Source organism: Octopus bimaculoides, chromosome 21 (assembly GCF_046866305.1).
Source record: "Octopus bimaculoides isolate indiv1 chromosome 21, ASM4686630v1, whole genome shotgun sequence".
In the NCBI taxonomy this organism is placed as follows: Eukaryota; Metazoa; Mollusca; class Cephalopoda; order Octopoda; family Octopodidae; genus Octopus; species Octopus bimaculoides.
The window spans coordinates 14,140,710-14,154,717 of record NC_142948.1 but is presented as its reverse complement, the minus strand read 5'-3'; the positions used below and the strand labels follow the sequence as shown (position 1 = coordinate 14,154,717).

Sequence of the window (14,008 nt, the reverse complement as noted above, 5' to 3'; positions counted from 1 at the left end):
AGAAATAAAGAGTGAATGAGCGGGAGAGAGAGTGAAAGACAACGAGTGAATGAGAGTAGATAAAGAGAAAGAAAAAAAAACCTGATCACTTAATCAACATTTGTAATAATTTATTTCGGTGCAGATTTGCAGTATTGTAAATAAAATGTCAGATCCACCTGCACTGAAATAACGAGACAAAGTAAGAACAGAATCCAGAATATCTCTCGTAAGGGTTTGGAGAGCTTCTCTTACGATATCTTTCTCTCTGAACGTTCGCTTTCGGAAACACCCACTTTACAAGTGAGAATGATAGATAGTTGGTATGTCATTATGATGACAATGAATCTCGCTTTATACGGGTATACAAAACGTTTTAAAATCAAATTCGTATCATTAGAATAGTTATATACAGCATGTACAAACTGTATTGTTTTTGCGTTGATGTCTTTAGTAAAAAGAGAAATAATGTTTTGTTATTTAGACTAAACCTCGTATCTTCGGTATGCACTGCATATGTACAGAGAACACCATTACACCACTGCAGTGCATCCCATACAATCAACACACGAAATTCCGCAATATTCATTTCCAATTTTGGCACAAGGCCAGCAATTTTGTTGGTCGAGGCTAGGCGATTACATCGACACTAGTACTCAACCGGTTACTACGTCAATAATTGTAGAATTAGATGTATAGATGGTTCACTATACATGGAGGTGCTAATGATGTAAGCTAGAAAGACCAGCCAACATCTTGAAATAACATGCTGCCCTCTTAAGTATAATATGCATGATGATGATGTAGTTCTATGCAATATAGGATGCAGACCACTGGAATGATTTTCATCGTAGTTCCGTTAGCTTATTGCCATCCTGTGACAGAGAAGAGTCTACAACCGGAATAGAAACATTTCGATCCAATGAGATAGATTTTACATTCAAAATCGATGCACTAAAATGGCAGTTAAATCTGTTTTATATCCTATCATATTTATACATTATATACTCGTATGAGCACGAATATATGCAAAAAGAGGCGGGCTTGTTATGAATGGAATACATACATTGCTTCACCAGGTCATCCACGGCATTCACCAACAACAGTCATAGCAACTAAAAGAAAAACAGCTTTTATTTCGGGTGAGCACAATTTCTTGGAGAGGGTTACTTCACTTACAATGATAGAAGTTAATCATCATACACACCTACACACACACACACACACACACACACACACACACACACACACACACACGCACATACACACCCACCCACACATACATATGTATATATAGCTCTGGCGAGACAGCCTTTTTGTTTATTGACGATAAAACAAGGTATATATTTATTATCTTTAGACCGACTGCATGAATACACATAAGTTATACAATCTAGAAATCAAATAATCTAAAATTGTTCTTGTACCTTTTCTACTAACACATTCCCCCAACAACAGCGTGTGGTCCTATCGGAAATTGAAGAATTCTCATTTGCCCCAAGGCATAATATAAATACCTTTACTTGAACATTTTGTCTTTCTATTACTCTTCGCAGAAAATCACTAGTTTCCCCTGATTATACTGCTTAACTTCAGCATAATGATATCACTAGCTAAATTTAATAAAATTACTGCACTTTATTCTTAATTTGTCCCACTTTAATGATTTTGAAATAACTCTAATAAGTTTAAATGAACGAAAATAGCATATAAAAGGTACATGCACCGAAATGTTAATAGTTTATTACCAGAGGCTGCAGTTTAACAATGTCTGTTTGAAGGTCATGATAGAAATAGAATCTTGCAGTCAAAACACTATTTTAACTTCGTCTCAATTTAAATGAAATCACCACCAGACACATAAATGGTTACACGTATACAGCCATTTCTACACATGCACATTCATTCACTCACACATATATTCTGACGCATACTGTTTTCACTATTACCTATGTGCGTCACACTCTTGAAATTTCTAAAAGGATTTTTGCTCGCGGAAGATAGACTGGTGTTGAAGTAATAGAAATAGATAGATAGAATGTAGTATAGAACATTTAAGTTCCTATTGTTTGCTTAACTTTGGAAACTGTTTGAAATATTTTTGAATACATCTCTCTCACCCTCTTCTTTCTCTCGTTGTATCTAATTTAATTTCGAGACAAAGGTAAAATTCTGTGGAAAATTGTATTAAAGTACCTTAAAGAGAGAAAGAAAGGAAAAAAACATTAAATAAAAATAAAAGTGAATCTCAGACACTATTTGGAAAGGAATCGTCGGTGCTTTCATATTTGATTTTAATTAAATTTGTTTTTTTGCTAACGTAGTATATACAGTTTATATTGCTTCTTTTTATTTTAGTTAACGACTAAGTTTCTATACTCATGATAAATTGAGTGAGATAGCACTGAAGGAAGAATATGTAAAAATACACCCATTTTACACAAGAAACACCAAAAGCAAAACATAAAGAAACAAATGAAGTCTAATAAAAGTAATGAGTGATTCTCTGTAAAATAGGTTTTTCTATACTGGGAGGTTTCGTTCTAACATTTATTGACGATGTTATTGATCGAATTCGCTGAGGTTAACAGACAAATTATATTTAACTTGGAGTTTAGTCCCTTCATAACAACGTTTATAATTCAGTTTTATTAGTTTACACTCACATTAAAAATACCAAATTACATCAAAGACAAGGGTGTTTCAATGTATTCTCGAATCCATTACATCATAGGAACCTTATATAAAGACGAGGAAACAAAATAGCAGGCACATAGTCGATGAATTTGCTAGAAATAGTAATCGAATCATCTTTAAATACCATTTTGATATCATATAAATCAGAAAGGGTTCATGCAAAACAGCAGTCCTTGACACAATATGTTTGAAAACAGACAAATTGGAAATAATAGCTGGGTAACATTTAATCACAGAGTTGCCGTAGGCTAAGTAACAAAGTTAGTTAGACAACCGGCGTTCATCTTGCTGCGAGGTTCTTCAATGTAAAAAGGAAGAACTTCAGACTGAGCACAATTTTATATAATTCCAAGTCAAACCATATATATTCCACCCCCCCCCCCCCCCCCCACCAATTTATCAGCGGTTTCAACATCTTTCAATTATATATACTTTCGTTACTGAAGCTTTGTTTCGTGATGAAATGGTTTCAGACGAATCCAAACATGTTTCATCACTAAGGTAGTGTAGCCAGGAAACAATATTACACAGAGTATCTGGTTAATCAAGCAGTTAAGAATAGAGAAACATATAGTTTTTTTTTTGTTCACAGAATGAATGTTGTTCCAAAATTTGATTTCCAAGATGCCATCAACATGAGTCATAAGGATAATGTGTGAGTGTGAAAAAACTAAGCAAAGGAAAAGTAAAGGTGCGAAATGCGAATCAACTGTACGGTAAGACGTAAATAATAATAACTGAAAATTCAAACTCACTTATTTGTGGAATGTGTGAGTATTGAAACAAAAACCGAACGGACCATATAAGTACTGTGGCCACGTCATAGGCAACACATTTTATATACAGGGTGTTCCAGAATTAACTTTCTATTTCAACGAAATCGGGTAAATTAAAAAAAACAAAAAAACTAAGAGAATATTATATTTGCCACTTAAATGTGGCTGACCCCCTAAGGGTGGATGTTACTGTTGCTTTTAGCCCCAGGAGAACATCTCCTCCAGCTGGCTATCGACTCACATCTTGTCGTGCAGTCACTGTCTGGTTCAGAGATTTAACATTAACAGAATATTGTTTATTATTTAATTATGATAGCAAATAAATAAATGTTTACATCTAACGTCAAAAGTGTATTGGAAATTTTCGTTATGTGCTCCGTCTGTATCCCTGAATATTTATAAGCTAGCCTTAGTGTTGAAGCAATTTTAGGAGTTATCTTTCGCATTCATTAAGTTCAACTAAACTATATGGAGATGGAAGCAGAGAAAATAATTCTAGCCAATTTGAAAAAAATATGTCGGTGAGATAAGAGTGGTTCGACAAGAATGAAAATTAAATTGTCAGAATATTATAGAAAGTATCAAATTATAAACAGAATAAACATTTTATACACTTTTAAGACATGTTAAACATGATAAACGTAAACAAAAGTGAGATTTTTTTTTAAATGTTTGATTTTACTGAAATAGATAGTTAATTCTGGGATACCTTGTATTTCCTCCGGGAACTGCAGCAAAAATCCGCACCAACATTTCTATATTCTATAATATAGTGAAAATATCGCTATTGTTAGCACTTACATAGTTACTCAGTTTGATATAGTTAGGATAGCCCTGAGGCCTTTCTAACACGTTTTGCCCAACCATCAAAATTGGTGTCGGAAAATAGACGCAAACTGCACTTCATCATTGCCCTTACTCGCTAAGCCTGAGCAAATGCATGCAAATTTTTAGGGCCCACTGGACGAAAATAAGAGTAACTTCATAATAGAAGTTGGGGTGAAATCTCTTTAAAACACATGTGGTATATATAAATTCGAGGAAAGTTTGAGTAGCGAATTTTTGACGCCATTATTTACATTTATTAATATTGTTACATGCCTAAATGCGAGATTTTCCAGGATTCTGGGAAAATCTAATAAAATCATATTTGAAAACGTTATTAAAATATTTCAAATACTATTGGAAAAAGAGAATAGCATATTTTTATACGTTCCATGATTACACTCTCCCATATCCATCAGCGATTCAGGCGATAGGAACTACGAATGGGAATATTAATTTTTATGCATGCTGAAACATATTCAAATATTATAGATGCTTAGAGTCCAATATATAGAGCATACAAATCTGAATATTGCTAGAAATATTAGGAATATCAATGTATAGCATAAAGATGATTTTCTATCTTACATGGCATAACACAATCTGCAAAAAAGTTTCAACAGAATTTCACGTTTGAATATGAAATATAAGCAACAACATTGTTGCATATATATATATATATATATATATATATATATATATATATATATATTGTGTGTGTGTGTGTGTGTGGCTGTGTGCAATAGAAGCGTACTTGTCAACCACGTCTCCGGTTCCAGTACCACTACATAGCACCTGACACAGGTGTCTTCTAGTATAGCCTCAGGTCGACCAAATCCTTGTGACTGGATTTAGTGGACTGAAACTAAAAGAAGCACGTCGTGTATGTATATGTGTGTGTGTGTGTGTGTATATATATATATACATGACGGGCTTCTTTCAGTTTCTGCCTACCTAATCCACTCACAAGGATTTTGTCGGCCCGAGACTATAGTAGAAGACACTTGCACAAGGTTGCACGGTGTGGGACTGAACCCGCAACCATGTGGTTCGTAAGCAAGCTACTTACAGCACAGCCGCTCCTACGCCTATACACACACACACACACACACACACACACACACACACACACACACACACATACACATATATATATATATATATATATATATATATATATATATATATATATATATATACACGCACACATACATACATACCATTAGATAAATACCATTAGATGAAAGGATGAACCTATATGAGTGGAAGATTATGCATGGATATGTTAGTATAAAGCTCCGAGATGATAGTAACATTGATCATCAAATTAGTCTATCATGGAAAATAACCGGATCATTACCTCCTACTTTGAAGGGTATGTGTTTGCAATCGAGGAACTGGAAATATCAACAAAATGCCTGATGCATAAAAGGGTTACAGATGCAGGAAAATCAGTAAAATGTGATAAACGATGCAGAATTTGTGGAATTAACACCGAAGAAATCACCCACATCATAACCAGTTGTCCCCAAATATCATCACAGTATTATCTACCGAAGAGACATGATGTTTTATCTAGGTCAGTCTATAATGAAATCTGTCGGAAGGATAACCCCGAGGACGAAGACATAAGAACCCACAGTATGGTAGAAGTCAGAGCTACTCATATGACAAAGGAGTACTGATGGAATGTACCAGTGAAGACCTTAAAAAAATGTAAGCACAAGAGGCCTGATATGATGATTTGGGATAGAGAAGAGAAACAGTGTACAGTTGTGGAAATTAGCTGCCCAGCAGATATTAACATAAAGCTGAAGGTCAGTGAAAAAGAGAATACCTATGCTGAACTAATGAAAAATATGCAGTTATTCTATCTACATTACAAGTTCAGGTTTATACCTGTAATTATTGGAACCCTGGGATATGTAACACACTGCCTTCATACCAATCTTGATAAATTAGTCTTCTCAAAACAAGAAAGGTGACTGTTAATTCGAAAACTACAGATTCAGTCCATCACTGGAACTACAGCATTGAGTAAAATCTTCCAAATGTTTATCATTTAAATATATATGAGCGTGTCTAGATATGCAGCTATATGCATGAGAATACATACATAAAACAAAACGTACATATCTTCATATATACAAACATGCATACGTACATACATACATGCATACATGCATACATACATACAAACACACATACAAAGATACCCTGCTGAAATTCCAGTAGAGGAGCCTTGAATCAAAGTTAGAAACCGACTCTTTCTCTGTTAGCAAGGAATCATGAAATAAAACCGAACAATATCATATATATAAGTGTGTGTGTTTGTTTGTGTGTGTTTGTGTGAATGTGTATGTGTAAATTTATTTACAAAGAGCATAAAAAGGAGAAGACGGAAGTAAATGCATGCGTTCTTAACTTGAAACCTGTTTCAGGAAGCTCAGGCTTATATAATAATTGTTATATTCATAATTTGCAGATGGAATATGCAAAAACGTCTTGACTGTACAATCAGTAAACTTTATGCAAACACTAAAACGGAGATATTTCAATAGGTCCGCTTTTGCTAAACTTTCATTGATGAGGGAATTCGACTTACTGTAACATCTCCGTGTGACTGTTTAATGGTTTTATCCCCAATGTGTTTTGCATGTTCCTTCTGCGAACTATGACTATTTATACTCAGTGACCGGAGAATAGCAAAATAAAGCAACAAAACACATATCTTCCCACAAAAGAGCCTCGACCATATTGCGATATCTCGGCTATGTCACATGCTGGTTTAATAAGTCAAGCTCGTAGACGTATTCGTTGAAATAATATGTAAGATTTCCGTAGTGTTTGTAATCGTCACTGCAAATCAATTCCAAGCCTGAATATTCAAACTAGGAATCACCAAATAAAACAAGTGAATAGTAAACATTAGTAGATTAGAGGAATAATAATATGAGGGCATTGCTAATTCCGTATTTGTGTCAGTAATATTTTCCGGTTAGACAAGCGTCTTCGTTTTTCTGTTTCACCTGTTATTACATGATACCTTTTCGCATTTTATAATGTTTTTACTGAACACTCATACGCCGTTTTGGAGGTAAAAGTTCCACTTTAAATGTGTATACATATTTACACACACATAGACAGACACAACAGCGCACACGGGCACACTCATACACACATATACATACATACACACGTGTGTGTGTGTGTTTAAGCGTGTATATGAATATAGATATATGCAGATATGCAAATGCTTGTTTATGGCAGACTGCTCGTATTTGTGAATGTGGGTGAGTTTATATGTGCGGATATTCATGTGCATATTGAAATTTACATATCAGATCATACATATATGCATTCATACTTGCATACATGTGTGTGTGTGTGTGTGTGTGTGTGTCTATATATATGCATATGTATATGTTTACACATATATTAAGTGATATTTATACACACATTTATCTTAAAAATCTACTTTCTACAAGTAATATCAGGCTGTATTGTCAATATGTTACAATTGTGATAGTACTATATATATATATACATATATATATATATATATATATATATATATATATATATATATATTCCGTTATCTACGCTTTTGTACGAATCTAAATTCATTTCCAATTTAAATTTTTTGTTAAAACCTAATCTCTGAACATCACGAAATACATAGTTATATTGCTTTGTTAGCATGTTTCTTTGCGAATTCAGTATTTTCGAAAGATAATGTTGGTATTAATTCAAATAAACACATGATTCATTATCTTCTGAAAGTCTACATTAAACATATGTGTCTATGAAAAGCATCAGTATTGATAACGTTTTGTTAAATTCTGAATATTTGTTGAGATACATTCTAATACGTGCAAGTGTGCGTGCGCCCGCCTGTCTGTGTTTGCAAGAGAGAGGAGTGCACGCGCGCGCGTGCATACGCCAGTGTGTGAGAGAGTGGGTGTGTGTATATTTGTAGATATGTACATTTATGTATGTATATATATATATATATATATATATATATATATATATATATATATATATATATATATGCACAGATCTATCTATATACTTACCCCTCTGTCTGTATTTCTGTTTGTCTGCCTTCCTTTCTATCTATTTATTTATCTATCAATATATATATATATATATATATATATGTGTGTGTGTGTGTGTGTGTGTGTGTGTATGTATGTATGTATTTGAATGTGTGTATGTATATATTAATATGCAACACACGTTTATAAATACACACGTACGTATACCCGTGTATAGTTGTGTCTATGAAAATATATATGTGTGAGTACACGCCCCCCCACACACACAAACACACACACACACACATACACACACACATATATATATATATATATACATATATATGCATATATTCATGTGTGTGTGCGTGTGTATGTAGAACAAAATTATTGCTGACTTAATGCAAGGCCACTTGACAGCGTACTATCATTAATGCGCTAATTTATATATTATCTAGCTTCAACTCTATTGCAATTGTATTCTCCGGTTTTCGAGACGATGCGTACTCTTTGGAAGCTTTGCTACGTAAAGAATCCTTTCTTCATTTATTTAAAAGGGCAAAAGCCAACCTGCAGTTTAGGATATATTCTTAGTGTTTAGAGAATTCTACTTCATGTTTTACTCTCTTTTGAAAATGGTGTTGCGGTATGATGCCATTGTTTTTCTTTTTCTTGTTATTCTATTTGGCAAGACATATTCATATGTATTTTATCAAGATGTCTTCAGCTCCATTTTTATCCATTTTGGATTGTAGATGTCTGCCAACCCGGTGAATTATGTTTTTTTCTTTTGTTTTTCTATTCACGCTTTCTTGGTATATGTTCTGTCATCCCAAGCGCAGCCGATCTCTCGATGCCACATTGTTCCGCCATAAGAACCCTGCTTCCTTATCACATATTTCACTATCACCCCATATTCAAGCATCACTCAATCTTTTCACACCATTTAATATCCTTTTCCTTACAACATATGTTCCTTCAAACCATATACAATTCACATAACTCTCAGTGGTTCCCTGTCTTTCTCAGTAATTCTAATCTATAATGGACTACACGCAATGGTAAAAGATTATCTTCCACACACATACACCATGTTGATACATAAAAAAATTTGCGAACTCAAACTTTGCTAGCTATACTGGATTCTGGGTCACTAAGCACTTTTATGGACTCCTGTTACATATAAATACTTACATACACACTCTTATATATATGCATGAATATGAATAAGTGCGTGTATATGTGTGTACATATTAGTATATGGAAATGTATATGTGTATATATATGCATATATTTCTATATTTATATATATTGTAAAATTTTCAAAAACACACACACACACACACTCTCTCTCTCTCTCTTACATACACACACAATCACACGCATAATACATTACAAGTCACCTTGATTCTTGCTTGCTTGCAGTGTTACTCATAATGGAAAAATACTCCGAATTAAGGCACCCTGAAATGCTAATACGAACGGAATGAAACAATTTCCTGTAAATCGGTAATGTGGAGTATAAATACCCAATATGGTGCATAATGGGGAAACTGTTCCGATAATAATCTTCATAGTGAAAGGGAAGAAACTCTTACCTTTCTATTAGATAGTGAGTTGACAATGAAATTATATAATTTCTTTACTGTATTTTTGCGTTTATTCAGAACAATATTTTAATCATTTAGAAATATTTTTAAGTGAATAGGATTTCAAAAATGTAAGCTGCTTGTACAATAAATATTTATACTTTAGTTTTCTTTAAGAGACAATATTTTAATGTTTTTTTAAAATTATTTTCAAGTGAATACCATTACAAACATTTTGTGGGGCATAAATACTTCCTAAAACACCCGTTCGTAACCTTGGTGTGAAATAATGTTTTCTATAGGTTTTTTTTTTTTGGAGTGCATTCAATGTATCTGACTTCCAAAGTCTTGGCTGCTATTTCTACTAGACCTTAATAGCAAGTGACTACTATTTGCGAGAAAGGATCCGAAATACCTGTTAATTGGTAGTAGGTCAAGAAATGGCATCCAAGTCTTTCCTTTTCTCGGGAAAGGAGACGCTTACGCGTGATTTCGATAACACTCTCGTTGAAAGCATGCAAAATAACCTGGAAAAAAACAGAAACCAAAAGACTGATGCTGAGAAACGCAGACTTTCTCGGTGACCCAACGGGTCACGGGTAGTCTAGTATATATGCATATATGCGCACAGGATGTCATAAAACATAAACAACATGAAATACGAAAATATGGAATACGAACCATTTTGCGAATAATGAAAGAAACAAATGGAAAACAAGATGAGTAACATAAACAACGACCCTTCATCTGTTGTCGGCTGTTCTATCTACTCTACATTTCGAGCAATTATATCATGATGTGGCTTCGAGAAAAAGTTGGTCCCGCAGGGCAAAATAAGATTTGAGATATGCGGATGGTGAAATTTGGTAACAAAAAGATGACATTGAAAACAAAGAGTAAGGGGTGCTAAATCATAATGAGGTGAGGTGGCGAACACTGGAGGAAGAAACTCTGACAGGAGAAAAGACAGGAGAGGAGACAGACAAGAGTGCGTGTGATCTCTGTGGCAGATCAAAAGGAAAGAAAGAAGTTCAAGTTAGGAAAAGAAAGATAGCCGATGGTCACGTGTGAGCAACGAGAGAATGAAGGCGAAGAGTGGGAAAGAGAGAGTGACAGATAGAGACAGGTGAAGGGAAGAGTAAAGGAATTAGAGAAAGGCTGAGAGAGAAATAACGAAAGGGGGAGAAGGGGACATAAAGAGAATTAGAGAAAGGAAGAGAGAGGAAACGAAAGGGAGGAGAGATAACAGTACAGAGAGTCGCATCATATATATATATATATATATATATATATCCAGTGATTTTCGGGTTACATTTGACAGTTTGTATAAATGGAAAAGAAACTAAATTATCCCATCTAAGGGAAAACAGGATTTTAATATATCAAAATTAACAAACATAGATTGTGGATAAGAGATAAAAGTGTCCTCAAATTTGCCGTTCTGATCGTCGAGCCCGGCCTTAAATCGTCTCAAAAACTTACAAATGCTTTTCTCACTGTGCCCTTGGGAAGTTCTTAGAAGAATTCCTCTTTCCTGAACTTTAGATCGGCCTTAGCATTTCTGGTAATGCGTTGATTATATTTCTTGTCCGTGGTCCCCCACTGACACACACACACATTTGTGAGACTACAATCGGGTGAAATAGAAGGTCAGAGATTCGGGCTCCTGAAATCAATATATTCGTTCATAAACCCTTCTTATGCTTTCCGGTAGTTTGGTAAGGAGGTGAATCGTGTTGTCACACATATGACCTTCCAGCAGCAATCCATCACAGATTTTTCAAGTCTGAATTGAGGCTATGCCTCTGTTCAAAGAAGAAGGAAGATATGTTTGCAAGCCATGAACTCCGTAATCTCAATTGCAGCTATCCATCTTACCCCTTACAGATTTTATAACATTCAAAGTACACTTGGTTATCCTGATAGCGGTAACTCTTATCTTGATAGAGGTAACTCTTTGCCAATGTTCAGATATATTCCAATTGACCTTGTGACTTAACATGTTTTTCAACTACATCTTTCATTCTTATGCTCTCCAACACCGTTGACCGGACAGCAATACATCGAGCTCTGACTGAAAAGAGGAGAGAAAAAGCATTAAATTTAGCCCTTATATTCCTACATATATTTAAATATATTTATTTATATGTATATTCATTGATGTATATAAGTGTATAGTTATGAATTTATGATGTACGTGATTGGCGTATGTGATTACATGTATGTGTTTAAGTGCAATCGAGTGAGTGTGTGGCTGTGTGAGTTTGTATGTGTGTGCTTGTGCTAGTATGCAAACACACACATACACGGGCATGTACACAATCTCATATGTCGTTCAAATACTTGAAGTGAACTGTAATAACTTGATTGTACTTCCTAAGCAACTGCATAAATTAGATGGAAAATTCAATTGTATTTGTTGCACTACACGTATTTATGTTTTCGTTAGTTTGCTTGTATTTATGTGATTATAAGAGAGTGTGTGTCTATCTGTATATAAGTGGATGTTTATTTAATTTGTGTGTGCGAATTTGCATATACATTTCCAAAGAAAAATCCTTGATCATTCAGCCGTTATATATTGGAAGTCTTCTTTGTGTGTTTATAGATTAATAATTAATCTGTTTGGATATATTGTTTTATTTAACACTTTTTTTAACAAATAAAATCCAGTAATGCTTCATATGTCAAAGAGAAGAGAAACTTTATTCGTCTTCCAAGCCATCCACAGTAATTTCATGGTTAGTGAATCCATTGAAGCAAATCATTTTCACTCTACTAAGTAATGTTCACAATATTACTTACCGCGAAATATCTTCATGATGTTGGCAAAATTCAATTCACATACATAAACGAATGCATGCATACTAAAATACGTGAGTATCTAATACATACACATACAAATGCGTATATCCATACGTACATACATACATACATACATGCAAACGTACATGTGTTCATACATATATACATGCATAAACACATATATACATACATAAATACGTAAGAACATTCGTTGAAGGAGAAGTACGTAAAAACAGTCAGGTAAGTGCAATGAAAGTGGCGTGATGCTAGATGCAAATACACATACATGCACACATGCACACACACATATATGTATATACATACGTACACTCACAAACACATTCACTTATATATATATATATATATATATACACACATATATATGTTTGTGCGTGTGTGTGTGCATGTGTGTGTTTAAATAATTATGTTCATTCACAAACATACATATATATATGTGTGTGTGTGTGAGTGTGTGTTTATTTGTGTGCGTGTGTACATATATATATATATATATACATACAAACATATCTGAATTTGTATACATATACACCCCGACACACACACACACGCACACACATCACAATACACATGAAGAAAGGTTTTCGCTAATTGCTAATTATCATATAAAGATATATTTAAATAACAAAACCATAAGGTCATAGGAGAATTTTTTATCTGTATGTAAGCATTTTTTAGCTTTTCAGAAACACGTTTTATAGTATATTCCGTATTAAAACAGTTTCTCTTTTATTGTAGCATATTTGCAGTCCCTATGGCCATTTCAAGGATTCATTAGCATAGTCAATGCACGAGGGTGCATTACGGTAATGACTCCTTCGTCAGGGGAAAATAGTAACACCACATACCAATACGAAGTTTTTTGGGGTTTTTTTTGAAGAAGCATTTCTTTATTTCCCCAAAAAGGATACACAGAAAGCTTTCCCGGACATCACAAAATATAAAGACAGTACAAAACGCAACAAACATAAAATCGGTGAATTAAAACTTACAAAAAACGAATGATGACCGTAGAAGAAAAATTAAAATAAAATGATAATATGCAAGAATGAAAAATGAGGCACAATATCCGTACGACCCCCGAAGTCGGGTGGTTACATTTATCCAATTTTTCACTTTTAGTTAATCTGCATGCATTTTAACAGTTTTGCAACTCCAAAATTTGAAATATTCGCGTTACTTTTCTCCCATTAATTACTGTTACATCCGTCTTTATCAACTGTAAATAATCAGTTCTAGTGGGTGGTGTCTCCACCAACCAAACCCGTTTCGTTCTTGC

The 14,008-nt window shown here is 34.1% G+C and overlaps 1 long non-coding RNA gene across 1 annotated transcript in view; it reads left to right on the top strand.

Annotated features, from left to right (window-relative positions):
- Positions 1-14,008, top strand: part of LOC128250446 (uncharacterized) — a 562,297-nt gene that overhangs the window by 408,375 nt on the left and 139,914 nt on the right. The gene's annotated exons all lie outside the window — the stretch shown is intronic.